The sequence below is a fragment of the Hylobates moloch genome, unplaced genomic scaffold (assembly GCF_009828535.3).
Source record: "Hylobates moloch isolate HMO894 unplaced genomic scaffold, HMol_V3 SCAFFOLD_15, whole genome shotgun sequence".
NCBI lineage: Eukaryota > Metazoa > Chordata > Mammalia > Primates > Hylobatidae > Hylobates > Hylobates moloch.
In genome coordinates, this window is record NW_026652290.1 from 59,649,596 (window position 1) to 59,675,691 (window position 26,096).

General features: G+C 45.5%; 1 pseudogene; it reads left to right on the plus strand.

The window, feature by feature from the left end:
• The first annotated feature begins 341 nt into the window (after window positions 1-341).
• Window positions 342-25,032, plus strand: LOC116484252 (large ribosomal subunit protein uL5-like; annotated as a pseudogene).
• The last annotated feature ends 1,064 nt before the right edge of the window (window positions 25,033-26,096 follow it).

A 26,096-nucleotide genomic window follows, 5' to 3' on the forward strand; every position in this document is an offset into this window, starting at 1 on the left:
CTCTGGCAAGGCTGATCCAAGATGGCCTTCACCTTGTTTATCCTCCTTCCCTCAGAACATCTTGTTTCTCCTGTAGGCTTTGACAATATAGTTGAGTCTAAATTCTATAAATACAGGGTACTGAGAAGATTGTTTTGCCTGGGAACATTTTTTAAAGCCCCAAGTGTTAATAGGTGGTGTTGTAATAATCTCCTGTGTCCTGTTAATTTCTGAGGTCCTGAAAGAACCACACTTATTCTTAGGAGAGCTGTCTGATCTTGAAGTTACTGAAGAAACCCCAACTTTATCCAGGTATTGAGGACCTCTCTGAAGGACTCTGAGCAGAATTTAACATTCAGGAGTGATTTCTTTAAATTTTAATTTTATTTAAGAAATTTGGCTCTTCCGATTCTCCATGATGGTGCAGGATCAAGGTGAAAAGAAGACCCTCACTCAGGAGCTTCACATCCACAAACTTGCCTCAATATCTGTGTGGGGAGGGTAGAGACAGACTGACCTGAGCAGCTCACAGGCCAGACCCCCGTGTTTTCCAAAGCCAAGTACAGCATCAGATCCTTCAGCATCAGGAGAAAGGAAGAGATTGCCATCCACTGCACACTCTGAGGGGCCAAGGCAGAAACAATCCTGGAGAAAGGTCTAAAGGTGCAGGAATACGAGTTAAGAAAAGAACAAAAATAACCCCTCAGATACTAGAAACTTTGGTTTTGGGATCCAGAAACACACTGATATAGGTATCAAATATGACTCAAGCACCGGTATCTATGACCTGGACTTCAATGTGGTGCTGGATAGGTGAGGTTTTAGCATTGCAGACAAGAAGTGTGGGACAGACTGCACTGGGGACAAACAGAGTCAGCAAAGAGGAGGCCATGTGCTGGTTTCAGCAGAAGTGTGATAGGATTATTCTTCCTGGTAAAAAAGTTCCCATTTCTACCCAAAAGGCCAATACAAAGTTTTCAGTGGGGAAGCAGGGGGAAAGGAAAAGAAACATAAACTGTAATTCATGGGGCAAGATATATATATGTATAATTTTCAGGCAGGGTCTCACTCTCACCCAGGCTGGAGTGCAGTGATGCAATCTTGGCTCATTGCAACCTCAGTCTCCTGGGCTCAAGTGATCCTCCCACCTCAGCCTCCTGAGTAGCTGGGACTACAGGCGCACACCACCACGCCTGGCTAATTTTTTTTGTAGTTTTTGTAGAGATGGGATTTTGCCATGTTACCCAGGCTGGTCTCGAACTCCTGGGCTCAAGTGATCCACCCGCCTCCTCGGTCTCCCAAAGTGCTGAGATTATAGGCGTGAGCCACCATGCCTGGCCGATAATTTTATTTTGGACTCTAGTTCCCATTAAACATTAACTTAAAATTTTTGGACTTTGGGTTCATTGGACTGAATTTAAAAAGTTAAATTTTAGGACTTTAATTTTCCTTGGGCATTTGAGAGCAGCAGGGATGTTTATATTCAAATTTGGGTCCTCCCTATTTGTTAGAATTTTATTATTGGAGCATCTTTTTGTTGTCATTTAATTCACTGCAGAACCAATGCTGGGCAGCATTAGATAGTGTGGCTGGATGTAATTTTAGAAGAAAAGCAGAGTAAGCTTTGGTACAACTTGACCTTAGAACATGTGTCAAATTGTATTTTATGAAATTGGCCTTGTGGCAAATTGTATTTTATGAAATTGGCCTTTGGTGAAATAAGCCAGACACAAAAGGACAAGCACTGTATGACTTCACTTTTATGAGGTACCTAGAATAGCGAAACTCCTAGAGACAAAAAGTAGAATGGGGTTGCCAGGGGCTGGAGCCGGGGGGAATAGGGAGTTACTGTTGCATGGGTACAGAGTTCAACTTGGGAAGGTGAAATTCTGGAGAGAGAGAGAGAGTGGTGGTGGTACACAGCAATGCAAATGTACTAAATGCTACTGCAGTGTGCATCTACAAATAGTTAAAATAGTAACTTTCATGAAGATTTCACCACAATTTTAAAAAGGAAAACAATAGCCACAAAAATATTTCCAGTCCCAAATGCTCTTCCAAAACCTTGCTACTCTCCCATTAGGAGTAAGAGTCTCTCTTCCTAATAGAAGACAGCAGCAGTGATGCTGTGTGGATTCTGAGACCCAGTCATGAAAGACGACGCGGCTCCTGCCTGGTTCTCTCCTCATTTCAACATGGACCTTTGGAGCCCTGAGCTAAGCTGAAGCCACCCTGCAGGAGAGACCATGTGGGACGGTTACATACCGACAGAGAGAGCTGCCCAAGGAGCCCAGCTGTGTGAGTCTTCCTGGTTCACGTGCCAGGCATGCGAGTGAGGAAGGCATCACACCGACTGCAGCCCTGGCTGCTGACAGACCCCAAGTGAGAACTGCCTGCCGAGCCCAGTCAACCCACAGCTGTGAGAGACAATAATCATAGATTTTTTTTCTGACACTAAATTTGGTGTAGTTTATTATAACAGCAATAGACAACTGGAACACAGCCCATTTAATTTTTGTTTTAAGACATGATCCCGCTCTGTCACCCAGCGTGCAGTGGTACAATCACATTTCACTGCAGCTTTGATCCCTTGGGCTCAAGCAACTCTCCCACCTCAGCCTCCTGAGAAGCTGAAACTACAGGCACGTGCCACCATGCGTGGCTAATTTTAAAAAGTTCTTTTGTAGAGATGAGGTCTTGCTATGTTACCCAAGCTGGTCTCAAACTCCTGGGCTCAAGAGATCCACCTGCCTCAGCTTCCCAAAATGCTGGAGTGACAGGCATGAGCCACCAGGCCCAGCCCCATTTAACTAATGTTTTCATCTAACACATTCATTTTTATGGTCACCTGACCCCAAGAGCCTTCTTGGGGTAAAGTGGACGCTGCCTGCCAGCAGTCCCAGGAGGATACTCTAAGGTCATTCAGTGTCAGAAGGTGGGAGCAACACCTCCTAGGTCATGTGCCATTTCTTCTTTCCTGAGGGGGGGCTGCAACATCCTTGGCTGGTGGCACACTTGATAGAGGATTCCAATGCATTGGGAGAACAAACAGCTGGAGGCTCTTATGGGGACGCTTGTTCCCCACTTCTTATGTTTCCTGTGGAAACTTTTACCTAGAACCCTACTACTGGCCTTTCTCTTCACCTCCCCTCAATCTTCTTCTCAGATGTGACATCTGGTAGGTGACTTCTCAGAAGTGACATCTGAGAGAACGATCTGGGTATGCTGGCCCAACCCCTTCCTCCCTTCTTTTGAGATGGCCTATGCTCTGGTTGACATCTCTGCTGTACAGTACAAAGCATTCGTCCAGCTGGGCCTGGGACTGGGGACTGCCTAATTCATAAGTTAAGCCTGTATAAGCCCAGTTGGCTGTACACCTTAGCCTTGTTATTTTAACAACTTCGGAGATAATAAAAGTGATATTGTAATTTCCATCTGCCAAGCTCCTGTGTCTATCTCAGAATAGTTGAAAACTCAGGAGGGTGGATAAAAGGATGTAAATTCTTTGTCTTTGCTCCAGCCTCTCTCTGCCTTTCATTATCTCCTTTTCAGTCACTTGTCAAATCTGGCTTTAAAGTTATTTGTGGACTTCTCATAGGTCACTACTGCATCGCATAGGTAGTCCTCAACTTTAATGATTGTGCTTTAAAACTAAGCACCCTTTTCACACTCTACACTGACACTTCTAAACTGAGTGTTACATGTCAAATTCAGGCTGTCATGCATCAGCTGGCAAAAACGAACATTCCCAGCTATCCCACAGCAGAGTTGCTTACCAGCCAGCTGCTGTGTTCTACGGTTTCATCACTTTTGTTGGCATGGCAGTTTGGGGACAATTATTTAAATACTTTATTAAATTTGCAGTGATTGTTTTATTAAAAAAAGTAAAGTGGAAAAATGAAAATACTCATCCTGGTGACAAAAAAAAAAAGACCTCATAAAACTTGATGCAGTTGAGATAAAGATGGAGATCATTAGGCATGCTGAACGTTAGGGATGGAACCTTGATTTGGGTGTTTGTTTTATTTACAAGGGGTGACTTTTGTGTTTAACCGTGACAAGGAAGAATAAAGTGAACAAAATGTATAGAACATAATGTATAGTCAGGGTTCTCCAGAGAATCAGAGCCAACAAGATATGTATCCTGAGAGAGCAGCAGAGACTTATTTTAAGGAATTAGCTCATGTGATTGTGAGAGCCAGCAAGTCCAAAATCTGCAGTCCGGTCTGAAGGCCACCAGGCTGGAGACCCAGGAAAGAACCAGTGTCGCAGTTCAAATCTAAAGGCCACCTATTGACAGAATTCTTTCTAACTCAGAGGAGGCCAGTGATTTGTTTTACTCAGGCCTCAACTGATTGGATGAGGCTCACCGACATCACTCAGGGCAATCTGTTTTCCTCAAAGTCCACCGACTTGGCTGGGCATGATGGCTCAAGCCTGTAATCCCAGCATTTTGGGAAGCCAAGGCAGGTGGATCATTTGAGGTCAGGAGTTTGAGAGCAGCCTGGCCAACATGGTGAACTGCTGTTTCTAGTGAAAATACAAAAATTAGCCAGGTGTGGTGGTGCATGCCTGTAATCCCAGCTACTCAGGAGGCTGGCGCATGAGAATCACTTGAACCCAGGAGGCGGAGGTTGCAGTGAGCCAAGATTGCACCACTGCACTCCAGCCTGGGTGACAGAGCGAGAGTTCATTTAAAAAAAAAAAAAAAGTCCAACTACTTAAATGTTAATCTCATCCAAAACACCCTCACAGAAATATGCAGAAAATCTTCCATCACATACATATCTGAGCACTATGGCCCAGCCAAGTTGACACACAAATTAACCACCACATATGGTGGAAATAGAGCTTCAGAATGACGTTCCAAAGGCAAGCAATATTACACTTTTAAAATCTCTGGGAATATACCCCTTTTGTATATTATTTTGAAATCCTTGGAAATTTACAATTTTTTTATACTTCAGTGTAGTTTTAAGGAGCAGAAAATTAAGGGACTGCCTATAAATTCCTTGAGGGAAGGTGTTATGTCTTTATGACAAGAATGAGATTGGCAGCAAACAACTGTATACCTGACTAACAGTGGCCTGAACAAATAAGGACGTAATTTTCTCACCTTATGAGAAGGCTGGAGGTAAGTGTCTGCTTGTATTGGTTCAGAAGCTCAGTGGTGTTGGGACTGACACCACTGTGATTCTCTTTGCCTTTCCCCCATGGTTTCAAGATGATGACTGCATCCACATTCAAGGAAAGAAGAAGAAAGTGCTGCAGTTCCATTTTATCGGGAAAGCAAACACTTTCCCAGAAACCTCACCAGATTATGCTTATATCTCATTGGCTAGAACCATGTCACATGGCCACCCCTAGCTGCAAGGGAGGCTGGGTAAGCAAGTATTTATTTGGCCGTATTACTGCTTTGAACAAACTTAAGGTTCTATTAAGGAAGAGACAAGTGAGATAGATTTTGAATAGATGGTAAATCATGTCTGCTATAATCCTATATACGTTTTATTCTTGATGCCTGCTCAGGACTTAGGATACAACTTCTATCAATAGAAGGTACTCGATAAATATTTATTAATTAAAAAGGTAGAAAAAGAAGCAAAACTTGATTTTTTTCTCTCATTCCTTGTGAGATTCTTTCATCAGATGGCAATACTGAATTTTTTTTTCTAATTCCCATATAATTGCTCACCCTTCTATTGGATAATATTAGGTTTATTATTAGATAATAAACACCAACTGTCATTTATTGCATGTTTACTAAGTACCAGACACTAATTTATGTACCTTATGTATACTAACTTTAATCTTTAACATAATCCTGGGAGGTAAGTAGTATTACTGTCCTATATCATAGATAAGGAGACTGAGGCACAGAGAGATTAAATAACTATAACTTGTTCCAGATCACACAGCTGGAAAGTGGCAGAACTGGGTTAGGAATAGAGTTGGCAGACTTAGCAAATAAAAATTACAAGATGTCCAGTTAATTTTATATTTTCGATAAACAGTTTTTTTGTTTTTTTTTTTTGAGACGGAGTCTCGCTCTGTTGCCAGGCTGGAGTGCAGTGGGGCGATCTCGGCTCACTGCAACCTCTGCCTCCCAGGTTCAAGCAATTCTCCTGCCTCAGCCTCCTGAGTAGCTGGGACTACAGGAGCGTGCCACCATGCCCAGCTAATTTTTTTATTTTTTATTTTTTTTAGTTGAGACGGGGTTTCACCATGTTAGCCAGGATGGTTTCTATCTCTTGACCTCATGATCCACCCGTCTGGGCCTCCCAAAGTGCTGGGATTACAGGCATGAACCACTGTGCCCAGCCCGATAAACAGTTTTATTAGTATAAATATGTTCCATGCAATATTTGGAACCTACTTATGCAAAAACATTATTCGTTGTTTATCTGAAATTTGCATTTAACTGGATGTCTTGTATTTCATCTGGTAACCCTAGTTAAGAACCCAGGCAGTGTGACTTCAGAGCCTGTACTCTTAATCACAACTTCATACTCCCTTTCCTAACGTATGAGTTTAATCTTTATCAATTACAACTTATGATTATCCTTTGTATTTACTTGTTTACTTATTTAGTACCCATGCCCCTCACTATAATATAAGCTCCATGGGGGAAGGGAGCTATTTGTCTAGTTCACTGCTGAATCTTCTGTGGCTGGAACAGTGCCTGGTACAGAGTAGATGCCCAATAACTTCTTGTTAAAGAAATGAAGATGATGTCCTTTTTAGTAGCATGATCTGATTTGAATGTGGAAGAAAAAGCTATGGAAAGGTTTTATTACTATCTGCCACATACTGCAGTATCTCCTTATGGCACCCTCCCCTGCAATACATTTTGTTGCGGTCAAGAGCAGCCATGTACTTGCTTTGGTCAATGAATTGTGAATGGAAGTGATTTGTGTCTTTAAAAGCTGGTACATGACACACGATATGCTTCTTCTCCTGCCATCTGGTTGGCAACATTCAGATGAAAGCTACTCCATCATCTTGAATCCTGGAGTGAAGATGACATGGGGAAGAACTAAGCTGACCTTTGATTTGATAAACAGACAGCATGAGTGTAAAATGAACCTTTATTGTAAGTCAATGAGGCTGGCGGGGGCACGTTAATGATTATGGCATGCCCTTGACTGATTATATTCTTCACTGACATGCTGCCTAGCATGCAGAGGCCATGCGACCCTTGGGGAGGCTCCTACTTGCCTTGGAAAAGTAGCTCTTCCTCTTCTCAAATGTAATAATGGAAACCTTACATGTGTGAATCCAGGGGTAAAGCTCTTTGTGGTGTATAGCAACAGAATGTTAAGTCAAAGTGGTTGTCAACAAAGTTTATCGAATGGCAGCCATATTTTTTATAATGAACACTGGTTTGCCTGGAACCTTGAAGTAACCATGAATTTTTCCTAAACCCTAATACTATCAGAAAGAAGCAAATCACCCAACAATAAGATCAGTAACTAAAACCAACAAACCCCAAAGGCATCTCACAGTGCTGGCATATGTCTCTGCCATAGCTCATGCTCATAAACTGCAATGAGCCAACCCTGGCATCATGAAGGACCCCGATTTTAAAAATGGATAAAGAAGTTCTGAAAGCCTGGGCAACATAGTGAGACCATTCTCTTTAAAAAAAAAAAAAAAAAAGCCAGGCATGGTTGGTCATGCACCTGTAGTTCCAGCTACTTGGGAGACTGAGGCACGAAGATTACTTGAGCCCAGGAAGTCAAGATTGCAGTCAGCCATGATTGCACCACTGCACTCCAGCCTGGGCAATAGAGTGAGACCCTGTTTCTGGGAAAAAAAAAAAAAAGTTCTGGAGATACGTGCTAGTGATGATTCACACTAATGTGAATGTACTTAATGCCACGGAAGCATACACTTAAAAATGGTTAATGTTCTGTATATTGTACTACATAAACACAAAATGGTGAATCACTTACTTTGTTTGTCTGATGTGTTATTCCTGATGGGCTACTTAAGACTTATTGGTTGCAAGTTACAGAACCAATGAGAACTAGTTTGAACAAAAAAAGGTAAATTGTAAGGATCCTGAGTTGTATCTCAGAACCCCAGGGCAGGAAGGCTAGGAGGTCTCAGGAAGGACTAGAATTAGGAACTGGAAGGCCACTTGGACTCTTCCTGGTCTCGGCTTTTCTCTGTGATTCGACTTCGTCTTAACTCTCATTGAAGCCTAGTTTCTCTCTTCCTGGCTCCCCGGGTGGAAAATACTTGCTGCCTTCTCCTCTTCATAGCTCCAAGTTTACTCAACATGTTACACTCCCATGTTGAGAAGAACACATGCTCTCTCACTCCCAACCTCATATTCCCAGGAAAGCGAGGCTGATTGGCATGTCCTGGGTCAGCTGGCCTCCCTGGGGGTACAAACATGGCGGATTCTGAGAGAGGAGTGACTGGGCACGAACATCAAACAGTGCCTTAATATTTGGGACTATTCATCACACTCAACCAGATCATGTTCTTCTCTGAAGCTCTTGGCACAGAGTTCCATTTCGTTTCACGATTATAAAAAGAGACACAGTGATATGAATTGCATGGTTAGTAGACAAGTCAGGATCCCTTCCTCTCCTCCTGTATGGCCAAATTCTCCACTTTCACAGCGACAGGAGATGTGGGTCCTTTCTGTAGTGTTTTGTCTCCAGCCCAGTCCTCCACTGGGCTCCGGCTCTGAAGGGAGCACAATACATGCTCTGTGTTTGACCACAAGTGCTTGATAAGGCCTTGGCTCATAGCCCAACTGCTTGCTCCACTTTCTCTGGATCCCACAGACCCCACAAGGTACTGGAAGACTTTCTTATAGTAAAGGGAGCTCTTTCCATTTTGCCTTTGTCGTATGCAACTCCCTGTTTGTCAGTTTTTGGCCAATGAGGTAATCTCTTTGGCTCCCTCATAGGGCTTTGTTTTCTAACCCTCCAGAGGCCGCTACTCTCGATGCATCCTTCAATGCCTCTCACTCGCCAGAAGATTGCAGGGATGTGTTTATCCAGAGTCAAGTCTAACAGGTATAAATTTGCTTCACAACATTCAGGTATGAGAAATGTCATACTTCTCCTTTTTAAAAAATTTTGTACCTTCCGACTGTGAGCACCTGCCTGCCAACTGATGGGAAGCCAGGTGTAGCCCCATCCCTGGAGCAGGCCTCCATCTCCATGGAACCAGAGTCTGTGAAGAACCTGATCCTAGGCGCAGGCAAACAGCCAGCCGTGCAGTTGCTCCCCAGCCCCTGCTGCCCTGGCTCACAAGGAACCTCCCCACGGGCCTTAAGGTCCCTGGGGCACTGCAGGGGGTGTGTGCAGGTCTCTGCCTCTGTGGCACTCTTCCTCCCCTAGGTCCCCTATCTCTAGAGTCTCTGTCTCCCCTTTGGACAGGTCATACCCACCCATTAATCTTTAGCCTTACCTCATCCCTCTGCAACGTTTGAGACTGGGCTTTAAAAAACATTTATTAATTGTCCCATGAGGCAAGTGAAGCTCCTACTAACATGACATAGCACAGTGGGGGAGGGGACAGAGGTAGGTACCATTGATTCCCCTTGTTGGCCTTGAATACCAGACACCACTGACTTCTTCATCAGAAGCTGCCTCAACCACTGTTTTGCAACACCTCCCGGTTTCCCACCTCAGCAAGGAGAGGAAGGCATCCACCCAGATCCCATCATGGTCTTGGAACAGGAAGACCCCACTACAGCGCCTCATCCCCAGAGGTCATGCCAACAGCGGCAGTGTCAGGGGGAAGACCCCTTGCTATGCAGCTTCCTATGGGAAATGGTGAGCACAGGAACTTTTTGACAAAAAATAATGCAATGTTAACTAAGTTATTTTATTTTTAAAAATTTATTGTGGTAAGAAAACTTAACATAAGATCTACCCCCCAAGATTTTTAAGTGTACAATACATTATTGTTAAACACTTTTTTTTTTTTTTTTTTTTGGAGACAGAATCTCACTCTGTCACCCAGGATGGAGTGCAGTGGTGCAACCTCGGCTCACTGCAAACTTTGCCTTCCAGGTTCAAGCAATTCTCCTGCCTCAGCCTGCCAAGTAGCTGGGATTACAGGCACATACCATCACGCCCGGCTAACTTTTTTATATTTTTAGTAGAGACGGGGTTTCACCATGTTGGCCAGGCTGGTTTCAAACTCTTGACCTCATGTGATCCACCTGCCTCAGCCTCCCGAAGTGTTAGGATTACAGGTGTGAGCCACCGCACCTGGCCGGCCAATTTTATAAAATACATTATTTAACTCAGAAATAAATGAGAAGCATTACCCTGGGTACGGCCTTCTCCAGGAGATAAAAGACTTGAATTTTCAGTTTCCATTACAACCTCAAGTTCCAACTCCTCTACATTGTAAGCCCATAGAGGTCGGCATCCCCTGTCTTAATCATCCCTGTCCTCCTCACACCCAGGCATGACAGACCTCCGTAGTAATTTGGCGAATTAATCTCTTTTGGTTTCTGGTTCTTCATTTAAGCCCTCACATGAGGATGACAGATAAAATCTTCGTCTGACATTTCCTTCTGGACCTGCAAAGAGAAAGCACTTGTGATATTTTGCATCTGAAATGAGGCTGAAGTTAAACAACTCCCAGGACAGTTGTGTAAACAAATAGGCTGGGAATACCTATTAGCCCTCAGGGACTGGGAATTCACTCCTGAATCACCCTGCTGTGCCTAGACAGGTTGGGAACTGAGGCCAGCATCCATTGATTCATCAGCACTTCCTCCAAGAGTAAGACCCACCATCTGAACTTTCAGTCTCCAAACATTTGTTATAGAGACTTAGCAACATTTTTACTTAAAATTTGCTATGTGATGCAGGCTCAAGAATTGGTAGCTTAAAAAAGAAAAGAAAAAAATGTGCTATATGAATCAAAACACTCTATTATAATCTGCTCTCCAGCAACCTTCCAGGTCCTAGTGGAAGGGTGGAGGATGTGCGACAGGGACATCTCAGCTCTCCTCCTGGTAGAAGAGCCTCTCATGTCTATGTTGTTCTGCCACATTGGGAAGATGTCTTGTAAGAAAGTTGAAAAGCCTATGAATAAAGCAACTGAGCCTAAGAGGCCTAAACAACCCCCATAAATTAGAAGAAAAGTTGGGGCCAGGCATGGTGGCTCATGCCTGTAACCCCAGCACTTTGGGAACCCAAGGTGGGTGGATCACCTGAGGTCAGGAGTTCGAGATCAGCCTCATCAACATGGTAAAACCCCGTCTCTACTAAAAATACAAAAATTAGCCGGGCATGGTGGCGGGCGCCTGTAATCCCAGCTACGCAGAAGGCTGAGGCAGGAGAATCGCTTGAACCCAGGGGGCGGAGTTTGCAGTGAGCAGAGATTGCGCCATTGCACTCCAGCCTGGGCAACAAGAGCAAAACTCCATCACACACACACACACACACACACACACACACACGAAAGAAAAAGAAAAAAGTTGAATGTGATCAAGTGTATTGTGAGAGGCAAAATCATATGTGATATGAACATAGGCATGCACATGTCCTGTGTACGTGCAATTCTTTCTGTGCACACTATGTATTCACTGTGGATTCTTTTTATTATCATTATTATTATACTTTAAGTTTTAGGGTACATGTGCACAATGTGCAGGTTTGTTACATATGTATACATGTGCCATGTTGGTGTGCTGCACCCAATAACTCGTCATTTAGCATTAGGTATATCTCCTAATGCTATCCTTCCCCCCTCCCCCCACCCCACAACAGTCCCCGGAGTGTGATGTTCCCCTTCCTGTGTCCATGAGTTCTCATTGTTCGATTCCCACCTATGAGTGAGAACATGCGGTGTTTGGTTTTTTGTCCTTGCGATAGTTTACTGAGAATTATGATTTCCAGTTTCATCCATGTCCCTACAAAGGACATGAACTCATCATTTTTTATGGCTGCATAGTATTCCATGGTGTATATGTGCCACATTTTCTTAATCCAGTCTATCGTTGTTGGACATTTGGGTTGGTTCCAAGTCTTTGCTATTGTGAATAGTGCCGCAATAAACATACGTGTGCATGTGTCTTTATAGCAGCATGATTTATAGTCCTTTGGGTATATACCCAGTAATGGGATGGCTGGGTCAAATGGTATTTCTAGTTCTAATAAGTGATGTCACTATTTTTATATTTTTGTGATGGAGAAGTAAAATGTAGTTCATATCTCATAACTCAATCCAATATGATAGTGTCTTGAACACAAAGGTACCCACTGATGATTTCACCCAAAGTTAAATAATTAGGTAATTGTTCAATGTTTCATACCAGTGGTTCTTAGACCTCAGCAAGCATCAGAATCTCTTGGAGCTTTTGCTAAAACTCAGATTGCTGGATCCCATCTCAGAGTAAACCTTGGCTTTAGTAGGTTTAGAAGAGGGTCTAAGAATTTGCTTTTTTTTTTTTTTTTCTTTTTGAGAAAAGGTCTGGCTCCATTGCCCATGCTGGAGTGCAGTGGTGAGATCTTGGTTCACTGCAACCTCTGCCTCCCAGGTTCCAGCTCCAGCCATCTTCCCACCTCAGCCTCCCAAGTAGCTGGGACCACAGGCATGTGCCACCATGCCTGGCTAATTTTTTCGTACTTTTTGTAAAGATGAAATTTCACCATGTTGCCCAGGCTGATCTCGAACTTCTGAGCTCAAATGATCCCCCTGCCTTGACCTCCCAAAGTGCTGGGATTACAAGTGTGAGCCACCATACCCACCCTTGATAATCTGAGTTTTTTACAAGTTTCCCAAGTGGTGCTGATGCTGCTGGTCCAGGTCCATACTCTGGGAAACACTGATTTCTATTGTTCAGAGCTCCTTGGTGGATGTTTATGTAAATGTTTTGAGTGTTTTAGTGAGTAAGAGGATATTGATTGGAGTTTTTGGATAGGTTGGCAATGTATTATCATTTTCTCTATTTTATTTATTTTTCATTTTTTATTTTTAAAAATTTTAATTTATACAGATGTATGTTGTCCAGGCTGGTCTCAAACTCCTGTCCTCAAGCAGTTCTTCCACCTTGGCATCCCAAAGTGCTGGGTTTAATGGGCTAGGTGTGAGCCACCACACCCCACCCCTTTTCTATATTTTAATGAAATATAGACACTTGTTATCCTAAAATTTTCTTTTTCTTTCTTTCTTTCTTTTTTTTTTTTTTGCCATGATCTTCATGAACACACTAAAATGTTCTATGCAGCATATTTTTAGGAGCAGATTCGGTTCAGATAATTTATTATGTCTGTGCTGCCAACTTGAGGCTGCCTGAGAGTTTGTTGGGAGCTCCAAACTCCCCAGTCACCACAGAAGCCACCTTTTCACCCAGTGGGCCCACACTCGGGATCTGAACTCTCTGATAGATGGGCCATGCTGGGGAGACAGCAGCAGCCTGAAAAGGGTTCACAGCCCTCCAAGAAAAAGGGAGAAAAGACCCTGCATTTGACTGCAACACTAAAGAACCCTTTCATTGCTCATGAAAAGAGTTTGGAGAATATTGGCCAGGAGCCCAGAGCCAGGGGATCCAGGGCTGTGGGCAAGTTATTAAGTGCCCTGGAAAGGCCCCTGTGGGCAATTTAGGGAATCCCTGGGCTGGTATTGGAAGGCATTGATGGAAGAGATTGAATGGCCACCTACCCCTCTACTGGGGCCTGAGGAGGGGTCAGTGCCCCGGCCTGCACAGGGGCTGTAGACTGCTGCTGTTGGGGCCAATACCAGGCCAGGGAAAAGGAAAGAAAGGGAAAAATGAAGCATGAGAGAACTATTTTCAACTTAAAGTGGTTTTAAACATTATAGACAAATGAAGTAGGGTAGGGAGCTTTATTTGCTCAAGGAGTCGGGAATCCCAGCCTCTCTTACCCCAGTATCATTTTTCAGAATTCACCACTGGCTTTTTGAGTCAGGTCTGGAAACTTAAGCTTCTCCTTGGCATGAAATCAGAAGACGTGAACAGTAGATTTTCCTATTCTGTGAGATGAGCTGGACAGAGGCTCCAGGAAGTGAGATCTGGGGCATTCCACCTCTGCTGTGTCTCCTTTGAGACTACAATATCATTCATTCTGAGGTTCCATTCTTACATGTAGTCACTCTGGGTCTGCCCATTTGGAAAAGGGTACTAGGAATACCTGTCCTACCCATTGTCATGAGGGTGTTATGGGGATCCATACACTCTGAAAAGTGTGTGACTGAATTATTGGAATATTGATGAAGAGTGGAAGTCCTTGTGTTTGAGATTGTGTGTAAGAAGTTCTTCATTCTATGAGGGTGGGGGTTTGTCTTGTTTTTCACTGATATCCCCAACTATTAGAACAATGATTGACACATACTGGGCACTCAAAAAAAGTTTATTGAATGAATACATGTGAAAAAAAATACAAAGAGTTATAGAATTTAACAACTGGAGAGATCTTTAGAAATCATGTCAAATCTCAATTTATAAGTCCCAGCAAGGTTTATGCTCCTCTCCAAGCTATTACAGCCTCAAGGGTCAACAAGTGAACAGACCTCCCAGATGGAGCTGACCAAAGTCTTGCATTCAGTTTCTCTTACTGCTTTGCAGTGACATGAAACTAATTAAGAAAAACAAAACAAAACTTAAGCTCTCATGATTGATTCTTTTTTTTCTTTTGGCAAGGGCGAAAACACATTCCAGTCCATCTCTGAGTTTAACATGTCTGTTCCTATTACGCTTTTAAAAAGTAAAAAGAGAAGAAAACAAACAAACAAACGAACAAAATCCAACACTTGGAAACTTGCTTGGCATCCAGTGTACTCATTCCTGGTTCATGGAGCAGTCAGAAAACACATATCATCTGTGAGTCCCTTCTCAGGCACAACTAAAGCCAGAGCGTGGGCTACGACAGTCTAGCTTCCCAAAGGCTCTTCCACATCTCGGACCCACCAGCAGCTCATCTCTCTGCCAGAGCAATCTGATTGACAATCATCAATCAGGAAGGACTTCAGACGTCTTGTGGCCCCTTTACTACAGAGGCTTGCCACGGTCACCTAGCCGGCGAGTGACGGCCTGGACCGTCCCCATTTGCCAGGTCCAAGGACATTTATTAGAAAGGACGCTGCTCACCACTGACCCTGGACACCTCTGAGACCACTGGGCCTGTCACGTGGGGGGTGTGAGTGGGGAAACCCAGCAGGATGTGGGTTAACGGCAGGGGAAGTTGCACGTCTTCCTCTGCTGCCTCTCACTACTGTAGCACCAGAGAGCCATGACTGTTCATGTTGCCGGTCCTAGATGCTCTCTGGCCTGTCCTGAACTTTCTCTGGCTCTTTCTTCATGATTTCATGAGCTTTTATGATGAAGCCTCTGTGTATGTTTGTGTGAGCAGCAGAAAAGGTGCAGAAAGATGTTTGTTAAACTGTTAGCAGTGGTTACCTGGGGCAGTGGGATTAGAGTCAGGCAGATGGAGATGATGAACTTTTCCTTACTCTGTCTCTGTGTTGCTTGAACTTGTTATAACCAGCATGTATTACACATGCAACTTTAAAGAATCCAATAAAATTAGAAAGCAAGTCGCAAAAGGAGACACACAGTATGATATCATGCCCATAAAATCCAAAATCCAAAACTCCCATAAACAATATGTCATATTGTGTATGGGGTATCCTATGTATTGTTTATGGGGTCTAAACCCAGGGGCCTAGTAAAAAGCCTAAAGCCTGCTGGAAGACGCCACACTGGATGGGAAGAGCTCGTAGAGAAAGGAGGTGGAGTGATGTTGAGGAAGGCAACTTCAACTGGACCCATGGCGTTTTGTTTCCTAAGAAAACAAAAACCTCAAAGCAAATATAGTGAAAAGTTAATGTTCATTGGAGCGGACAATGGGTCTTTTATGACTGTTATGTTATTCTCCATACTTGTCCATTTGTTTGAAATATGCCAGAAACTAATTTAACTATAACAAAGGAGAGATAATTGAATTCATCCTTATTTGTAACTTATCTTGCATGGCACCCCATATGTACCCCAGGTATAAGAAAGGAAAAAAGGAAAGAGGGAGGGGGAAAGAAAAAATCTAAGTGAGTTTTGGAGAGCTGGTTTGCTTTTCTGATCTTCTTTATTCTCCCAATGGGTTTTGTTCAGCAAATAAACATGGGAAAGAGGCAAAGTTAATGTCTCCTGGAGAAATGGATGGATGATTGGATGGACGGACAGATGGACAGGTGGGTAACCTCATGAGCCAACAGCTGCCAGGTTTTCAGAGCAGGTAGGAATTACCTTCATCATGGAGGCTGCGACTGGGACCACTCACTGCCCACAGCTCACCTCTGGATGTGATATGATGCATTCATGAAGTTGGGCTCTTATGCCTTAGCCTGTAAGGCTGCAAGTGCCTCCTGTGCGAATGAGTAGCTAGAACACAAAGAGCACCTACGGCCCGTTCCACCCCGTGCCCCATGGGGAATATTCCGGGTGGTCTTTCCCCAGCCCCAAGTTGAGACCTGCAGCTATGACGGTGGGGACCCAAGGGGGACAGTAGCTCCTCGCTGCTCCTGAGGGCCAGGAACTAATAATAAACCATGTGGCCATTTCATAGGAACCACTTCAAATTTTTTTCTCAAAAAACGATAAACTTCCTGAGAAATCGTGGACAGCAGAGGGGTTCTTCATTGTACCTTTTTTCTTGGGGCATGTAACCTGGACCTGGGGAGGTGAGGGTCTGGCCAGGGTCACAGCTAAGGACATGTGTCCTGGCTCAGAGAGCAGAGCAGTGCTCGCCCACTAGCCAGCTCAGGTGGGCTCTAGAATTTAGTCTGGTGGAGAAGTGCCCAGCCCACACAGGTGGCAGCTCTTACTACACTCCAGGTGCTGTCTGCTTATCAGATGTTGTTTAATTCTCGCAGCAGCCTATGGGGTAGTTGAGTAGTGTGGCTGGAATATCATGGGTGTGTAGGGATGCCTTAGGAATGAACCTGCAGAGGTCAGTTGGGACTGGGCTGCGGAGGACCAGAATGCCATGCCAAGGATCCCTCCTCTGGGTGAGGGGGAGTGCTCAGGGGCTTTTGGTAGGGAAGTAATGTGACCTGACTTATTTTTTTGAGAATGGATTGGAGGGGCAAGAGCAGAGCAGAGGCTGAGAGAGGAGGTAATGGGGCATGAGGGATGGCGGCTGGGACTAATGCTGGGGCCTTGGGCGAGGACAGGGAGACAGCTTTCTGGTCTGGAGAGGGAAGCAGCATGGGGATCACTAGAGAGGAGAGCCAGAGAGGAGGCAGAGGCCCCAAAGGAGGAAGAAACCATGAACAGGAGTCTTGCTTAGGCTCTGTCCCCAACCAGCTTTTGAACCTTGGGCAAGTCACGTCATCCCTCCGGGACTCAGTTTTCACTGCTGTAAAATGATGGGGCTGAATGCATCCTCTCCCATGGTAAGAACGATGGGCCTTTTGCACATTTCTTTTGCTCCAGGGGTGGGGAAAGCCTTAACCATGGCATAATGCCTGGCACTGCCAGGAGCACCAGAGGAACTGCCAAAGTGGCAGGGAGTGGCCGGCACATGGGGCCAGTTGGCATTGCAGCAAGCAGCATGGCAACGCTAAGGCAAAGAGCAGGCCAAGGCTGCCGGGGCTTGCCAGCGTGGGCAGGATGCTGGAGTCACTGTGGCAGGGCTCCAGCAGACACGAGCAAGGCCAGTCTGTGAACTGCATCCCCTCCTTACATAATCATCCTTACAGCAACATGTTTTCTCATTTCAGTTAAGCAGTGCCAGGCCTCTGATCAAATGGCTTTTGTAATCCTTGTTGTCAAGTTTCAGCTTGAGCAAACAGTAAGGCAGCCTCGGAGTCACCTCAGCCTTCTGACTCAGTGTCCCTGCGTGCAACGGATGGGGTGGGATCTTCTAAATGTCCCTTCTGACACTAAAATGCTAGGAGCCTTCTGTTAGAATTCCACCTTCTAGACCATACCATGCTGGGGGCACCCCCTGCCTCTGAGTGTGATCAAAGTTCACTGTGGCCTCAAACTCCTGGGCCCAAGTGATCCTCCTCCCTCAGCCTCCTGAGTAGCTGGGATCACAGGTGTGTACCACCACTCCCAGCTAATTAATTTTTTTTTTTTTTAAAAGACAGAGTCTCACTATCTTGCCCAGGCTGGTCTTGAATTCCTGGCCTCTAGCAAGCCTCCCACCTCAGACTCCCAAAGTGCTGGGATTACAGGTGTGAGCCACCACACCCAGCCTTTATACATTTTGAAATACACTTTTCAGCTGTAGAGCCATGATATGTGATTTAAATTCTCTGTGCCTGTTTCCTTGGGCCTGGCAGAGAAAGTGTGAATAGCCTATTGTGGCTGTATACCTGGGGATGATAATGCTACCTACTTTGCTATTAGGAATACTGAGTGAGAAAGTATGAGTGAAACCTTTAGCACAGAGCCAGGCACATTGTAAGTGCTCCATGAATGGACAGCTATTATTGTAATTATGCATTCAGCCATCAGAACTTACTGCACGTTGAGAGCTGTGCAAGGCTCAGGGGATAGGGTACTAACCAGTTAGGCTGACGAGCAAGTGTCCTGTCCTCACCATCTTGCTGTCTGAAGGGGAGGCAGACCAGTCAACCAGTTTCCCTTAACTAGTACATGTGCCCTCTGCTAGGGAAGCAAGAGGGGCTGCAGGAGCCCACAGGAGGGCCACCCACCCCAGAGCCATGGGCGGCAGGCCCCTGCAGCTGCCCTCTGCTGTCTGGATGCCTTCCCCTGGCCTGGAAAGAGCTTCCCCCAGACTGCTCCATGATTCACTCATTCATGTTATCCAGGACTCTGCTCAGGGGTCACCTCCACAAGGAGCCTTCTCCAATCTTTCTGCCTAAAACAATCCCCACCTACCCCGCCACCTTTATCATTCCATTCAATGCCCTCATGCTGCTTTATTCTCTTTATAGTACTGATCTTTTCTACAAGCGGATTGTGGATCTGTTTTGAAAAATACGTTTATTGACCATTTGCCCACCACAAAGTAAGCTTGGTGAAAGCAGGGGCTTTACCTATTTTGTATTCCTTATTGCATCCCCAGTGCACCCCCAGAACAATGCCCGGGTCACGGTGAGCCATCAATGCCTGTCTCAGGTGAACGAAGTGACCACTAAGCTAGATCCTGTAGGATGCATAGAGATTGACCAGGGAAAGGGTCAGAGAGAGAAGAGAGAATCTTCCAGGCAGAGGGAGCAGCATGTACAAAGCCAGGGGAGGAGAGCAGAACATGACGGGAGGTAGTTCTGTATGACAGGCATGTTCATTAACAGAGCAGGAGGAGCAGGCAGCGAGAGGAAGAGCTTTCTGCTGGAGCTTCTGAATCATGATGTGGGTCTGACCCCGTGGAAGGAGCCAGGGCAGGAAGGATGATTGGAGAGGAAAGTCTCAGACTGCAGCGTGGTTCTAAGAAGGTTTTGGCCAGGCAGATGGGGAGTCCCTGAGCCAAAGCTGGCCCTCAGAGGAATTCCCCATCAGGCAGAAGCTAGTGCCGTGCTATACTCAGCCTTTGGCTGGAATTAGCTCAGGGGACATGTGGCTTTGGAGGGAGGCAGTGAGGGATCCTGAAGGGTGGGAACTGTGGCTGTCACTTGACTGCTCCCTGCAGCCGGAGACCTCGATGGTGCAATTCCATGGCTGCCCAACAAGCAGAGAGGGCAAGGAAGGAAGTGGTGAGAATTGAGTCTGGAGAGCTAAACATGGACCAGATCACCAAGGGTACTTCAGGCCCTGTTAAAGAGTTGGATTCTATCGTGAGGGCAAGGAGATGCCAGGATATGGTTTTGTTCAGGGGAAACAGAATGATTGGATTTGCATGTCAGAAGGATCACTTTGGCTATTATGTAGAACATGGAAACCAAAACCTTTTAAAAAGTCTAGACTAGTAATCCAGGCTCCCTTTATTATTATTATTATTATTATTATTATTATTATTATTATTATTTGGTTTTCATTCTCACTGTGAAAGCAGTTTGAGAAATAGACACAGGTGGCCTCCTCGTGGAAGTCAAACCTCACCTTTATTCCTGAATAAGCAGTTGGCAAATGTGCCTTCATCGTGAGGGCCAAATGGGTTTCCAATCACTCCCTGCCCAATGGTTCCCTCCAGTCTAGGCCTTGGGCAGCCACCCAGGCATCCATCTGGGTCTCCTCTGGAGAATCACTGCCTTCCTCTGGCCAGGATGAGGAGGGGAAGAAGAGGCTGAGTCCCCGGCACTTATCATGGTCTTTCCATTGCTGAGCTCCACCTAATGGAGGAACATGGACACCCGTCACCCCAGGTGAGATGGCCATAAGTGTTAGCCCTAGAAGCACAGGGATGGGAAATCCATGTTCTCCACCTTTGCAGGTGAGAGATAATGGTGGCCCAGTCAGGTTGGTGGCGTTAGAGGGAGGAGGACAGAAAGAAGAATTGACAACACTTAGTAATTGACTGGATGGTGTGGGTGATGGTTCTGTGTGCTCAAAGAAAAGTCAAGAATGAGGCTCAGGTGTCTGTCTCGCATGACAATGGTGGGCCATGCAATTCTATTTCCAGTCCACTTCCAGCCCGTAAGGTACCTTTGTGAGAGTTAGAAACAGGGCCCGCTCAGCAGGGATAGCTATTGCCAAGGTGACATCCTACGAGTGTCATGGGCTGGATTCTGTCTCCCACACTCCTCCTGGCTAGAGGCCTCTGTGCAGGCTACAACCTGTGTGGCCACACATTGTGGACCTGACACCACTGACTGAAATAGGGAGTGAGGAGCCAATTGGTGAGCAGAATTTTAAGCATATTAGGTTTGCGGTGTCTGAAGACAATATGAAATTGTGAGGCTGTTTCTTATTATTATTGAGGTGAAATTCACATAACATAAAATTAACTTTTATTTTATTTTATTTGACCGAGTCTTACTCTGTCACCCAGGCTGGAGTGCAGCCACTGCTTGATCTCTGCTCACTGCAACCTCTGCCTCCCAGGTTTAAGCGATTCTTCTGCCTCAGCCTCCTGAGTAGCTGGGATTACAGGCGCCTGCCACCACACTCGGGTAATTTTTGTATGTATAGTAAAGATGGGGTTTTGCCATGTTGGCCAGGCTGGTCTCAGACTCCTGACCTCAAGTGATCAGCCCGCCTTGGCCTCCCAAAGTGCTGGGATTACAGGTGCAAGCTACTGCGCCTGGTCAAAATTAGCCATTTTAAAGCGTACGGTGGCATTGAGTACATTCACAGTGTTGTGCAGCCATCGCTTCTCTCTGCTTCCAAAACATTTCATCATCTGCAAAAAAGATTCCATACACAATAAGCAGTCACTTCCCATCCCTCTCCCCTCAGCCCCAGGCAACCACTAATCTGCTGTCTTTATGGATTTACCTGTACTGCATATTTCATATAAATGGAATCCTGGCCAGGTGTGGTGGGTCACACCTGAAATCCCAGCACGTAGGGAGGTTGAGGCGGGAGGATTGCTTAACCTCAGGAGTTCAAGCGAGACCTCGTCTCTACTAAAATTAAAAAAAAATACATTGAAAATAAAAAATAAATGGAATCCTACAGTGTATGACCTTTTGTGCTTGGTGTCTCTAACTTAGCATTCGTTTGTTTATTTCTCTTTAAGACTGGGGAAAAGATGGGAAGAAGCCAGTAGAGAAGGGAGATGTTGAAAACACAGGAGGGAAAGAGGAGGTGAGCAATAGGATGCATCCCTGAGAATGTGCTGGAGGGGGCGGTATGGGGGAAGCCCAGGACGGACTGCCTTTACACCTGCGAGGGCTGCCTCTCACGGAGGAAGCAGCAGCGATGAGGCAGATGCCGACAAGAGCCTCATGATAGGTTTGGTGGCAGCTGAGGGGATTTCCACCTAATGGTTTCTGTTTTTTTCTGTGAAATAAGAGCTTGACCATCTACTGAGAGGAGAGTAATGGTATTGTAGGTTTGAAGAAAATGATGATAATTGGAAATAGCTGCTGTGGGGAACGGGAAAAATCTTGCCAGGGAAATTGAGGAGGTTTTCCAGGCAATGTTGAGAGCCGAGTGAGGCTGGGGTCAGTGAATTCACAGCAACATAAATCTGTTGTGTGATCTGGTTTTATCTGCGGATCTCAGCAGCCTGGACGTGAGTGAGGTGTACATGTCACATTTGGAGCCATGGCAACCATCCTGTGACCTGGAGGACAGAAGTCTAAAGGTAAAGCCAAAACACTGAGGATGGTGGAGCAGAGAATGGTGGGCGTCCCTCAGGCTGTTCTGTGCACAGTAGTGAGGATGAATGACTGTTCGGAAGTCAGAACTCATTGCTCCTCTCCTCAAAACCCACTGATGACTCCCTCCCTCTCCAGGAATAAAATTCCAAATCCATAAAGCCCCATGTGATCTGACTCCCCACTGCCTCTTTGATCTCATCCTTTTACTCTCCCCCTCCCTCCCTCCAAGCCAACCTCTGGCTTCCTTGTTGATCCTTGAATGTTTCCAGCACACTCCAGCCTCATGGCGTCTGCCCTGGCTGTTCTGCTTCACCTGGTATGATCTCAGCGTGGAGTGATCTCAGCCCACACCTGGCCTGTTCACCCACTTGCTTCAGCTCCCTGTGTAAATGTCACCACCTTGGAGAGGCATTCTCTGACCACTCTCTTTCTAATGCACCCCCTTCTTAATCATTCTATTCCCTTTTCCTGCCTCATTGTTTTTCAGAGTGCATATTAGCACTTTACACTTTAAGGACTTGTTTATTCTCACACACACACTCTTACACTTCCTCATACTCACATGCACTCACACTCACACAAACTCTCACACTCATATGCACTCATGCTCCCTGATACATGCACACACTCACATTCTCTCACTCACATGCTCACCCGCACTCACTCTCACACATGCACAAATGTGAATTTCTGGAGAGCAGCACCCTAGGTCCCGACACCTAGAGCAGCATCTGGCATCTGATAGGTATTCAACGAATCTTTATTGAATTAATTAACGAATTAAAATAAAAAGCCAGGGGCTGGGTGTGGTGGCTCACGCCTGTAATCCCAGCACTTTCGGAGGCCAAGGCAAGCATATCACCTGAGGTCAGGAGTCTGAGACCAGCCTGATCAACATGGTGAAACCCTGTCTCTACTAAAAATACAAAATTAGCTGGGCATGGTGGTGCATGCCTGTAATCCTAGCTACTCGAGAGGCTGAGGCAGGAGAATTGCTTGAATCCAGGAGGTGGAGTTTGCAGTGAGCCGAGATTGCACCATTGCACTACAGCCTGGGCAACAAGAGCAAAACTATGTCTCAAAAAAATACAAAAATAAAAATAAAAAGCCAGGGTCCTTGATGATGTCATTGAGTCACCAAACTGACCCTGGAGCCACCGAGGCCCAGACTTTTTGTCATGGGAGAGTTGTCAACTGCCAGGTCCTGGGAGAAAGCAGCCAAGGCTGAAGCAGGGGGCAGGGCATGGGCACCCGGGATGGCACCCCTGGCACTCTGGTCAGAGCCCACCCACTTCACCCATGGCCTGGCCCAGCTGGCCTGCCCCAGCCCTGCACAGAAACTGAAACCAGAAGTCTAGCTCTGAACCCTGGCCCCTCGCCTGTACGACAGCCCATGTGCTTGGTTCCTGCAAGAGACAAATCCCACACTTCTCCAACCAGGACAAACCTGGTGTTTTCAGAACTCCCTGTCCCCAGGTTCGCTGGTAGAGAATGGATTCAGTTGTAAACAGAAGGAATCTGAAAATAGCAGCTTCAGCAAATTAGGGGTTTAACTTTCCCAACCGCACAAGCCTAGACTAGAGGTGTGTGGGTCAGGGCAGGTGCAGCAGCTCTGTGCTCTCAGTGGCCCTGAGTCCTTCTGTTGGTCTCTCTTCTGTCCTGAGCATGTGACCCTGATTCCCATTTTCCCAAGCAAAGCCAGCGTTCTGATAATGAGGAAGAGAGGTGACCATGGCCAGCGTGTAGGCCAGTGGTTTTTCTTTTTTTCTTTATTTGCGATGGAGCCTAGCTCTGTCACCTGGGCTGGGGTGCAGTGGCACGATCTCAGCTCACTGCAACCTCCGCCTCCCGTGTTCAAGCGATTCTCCTGCCTCAGCCCATGAGTAGCTGGGATTACAGCCATCATGCTTAGCTATTTGGTATTTTTAGTAGAGATGGGGTTTCACCATATTGGCCAGGCTGGTCTCAAACTCCTGACCTCAAGTGATCTGCCCACCTCAGGCCAGTGGTTTTCAAACTTTGCGTGCACTGGAGTTACCTGGAGGGCTTGTTCAAATTGAGATTTTGCTCCTCCTCTCAGTTTCCTCCCTCACCAGTTTCCCAGTGATGCCAGTGACCAGGGACCATTCTTTGAGAACTACTGGCAACTGGTGTTGTCTGCTACCCCAGGTGACGTCACCTGGAATGTAAGGTAAATATGCAGAGTGGGAAAGCTGGCCACTGACTTACTGGCTTATTCTTAGAGTGGTCACCATTGACTTACAGGGACAACCTCAGCGTAGCTAAGTCTCATCTTATTTGGCTGTGTCCTCCCTCAGCCCCGTCACTTCCAGCACTCCTCCCACCTTCCTCTGTTGCCCATACAAGAAACTGGCTTCAGGACTTTCTGGCGAAGTGTGTGTGTTTGCACAGACTGCTGAATCCAACTCCCAGGTGCCCAGAGAAGTCAGGACTGGGCTGCTTCTTGCAGACTTTTTGTGAGAGGCTCCAAGCTGCCCTTCCTGGCTGGCAGGCTCTTCTGGAGAAAGGATGTTTACCTGTCACAGGTGAGGGCAGAACTCATTGCCACCTTTTGTTGTAAGTTTCTAAAGACACATGCTGCATGAATGTCTTAATGTCCTGCCCTAAGACAAGTTTTCCATGTGGACAGGTACCCACCTGTGCTTTTGTTGAAGAGGATATATATTTTTTAATTGAGATATAATTCACATACCATAAAACCACCTTTTAAAAATGTACGAATCACAGGGGTTTTTAAAAGTATATCCATGGAGTTCTGTAGCTATCACCATGAATTCCAGAACATTTTCATTACCCCATAAAGAAACCCCACACCCTTTAGCTATTACTCCCTAATTCCTGATCCCACAGCACTAGCCCCCAGCAAACAACCTTCTGTTTCTGTGGACCTGCCTATTCTGGACGTTTCATATAAATGGAGTCATGCAACATGGGAACATTTGTTTCTGGCTTCTTTCACTTAGCATAATGTTTTCAAGATTCATCTATATTCTAGCATGTATTATTCTTTTTATGGCCAAATAATATTCCATTGCATGGATATATTACATTTTGTTTAACCATTTATCAGTTGATGGACATTTGAGTTGTTTTTTTCTGTTTGGCTATTATGGATAATTCTTCCATGAACTTTCATATGTGAGTTTTTGTGTGGAAACATGTTTTCATTTCTCTTGCGTATATACTTAGGAGTGGAAGTGCTGGGCTATACTATATGGTATGTTAATCTGTTTTGCATTGCTATAAAGACCTGAGGCTGGGTAATTTATAAAGAAAAGAGGTTTATTTGGCCCACAGTTCTGCAGTCTATATAAGCATAGCACTGGCATCTGCTCAGCTTCTGGTGAGGCCTCAGGAAGCTCAGGACAGAAGGTGGAGGGGGAGAAGGTATGTCACATGGCGAGACAGTGAGCAGGAGAGATGAGGAGGTGCCAGGCTGTTTTTTAGCAATCAGATCTTGCCTTAACTAATAGAGCGAGAACTTGCCCATTGCCATGGGGAGGGTACCAAGCAATTCATGAGGGATCCGCCCCCATGACCCAAACGCCTCCCACCAGGCCCCACCTCCAACACCGGGATCAAATTTCAACATGAAATTTGCAAGGAACAAACATCCAAACTACATCATATGATAACTCTAAGCTTAACTGCTGAAGGAACTGCCAGACTGTTTGTCAAAACTTCTGCATGATTTTATATTCTCCCAGCAGTGTATGAGGGTTCAATTTTCTCCATATCCTCGCCAACACCTGTTATTGTCTGTCTTTTTCATTATGGCCATCCTAGTAGATATGAAGTGGTATCTCATTGTGGTTTTGATTGATGATGTTATTTTACAAGAATATGTCTGAATGGTACTCATGAGAGCTGTCTCCAAATATCTGAGGGCTTATTAGTTCTGAGGGGGGACTTATAAGTTG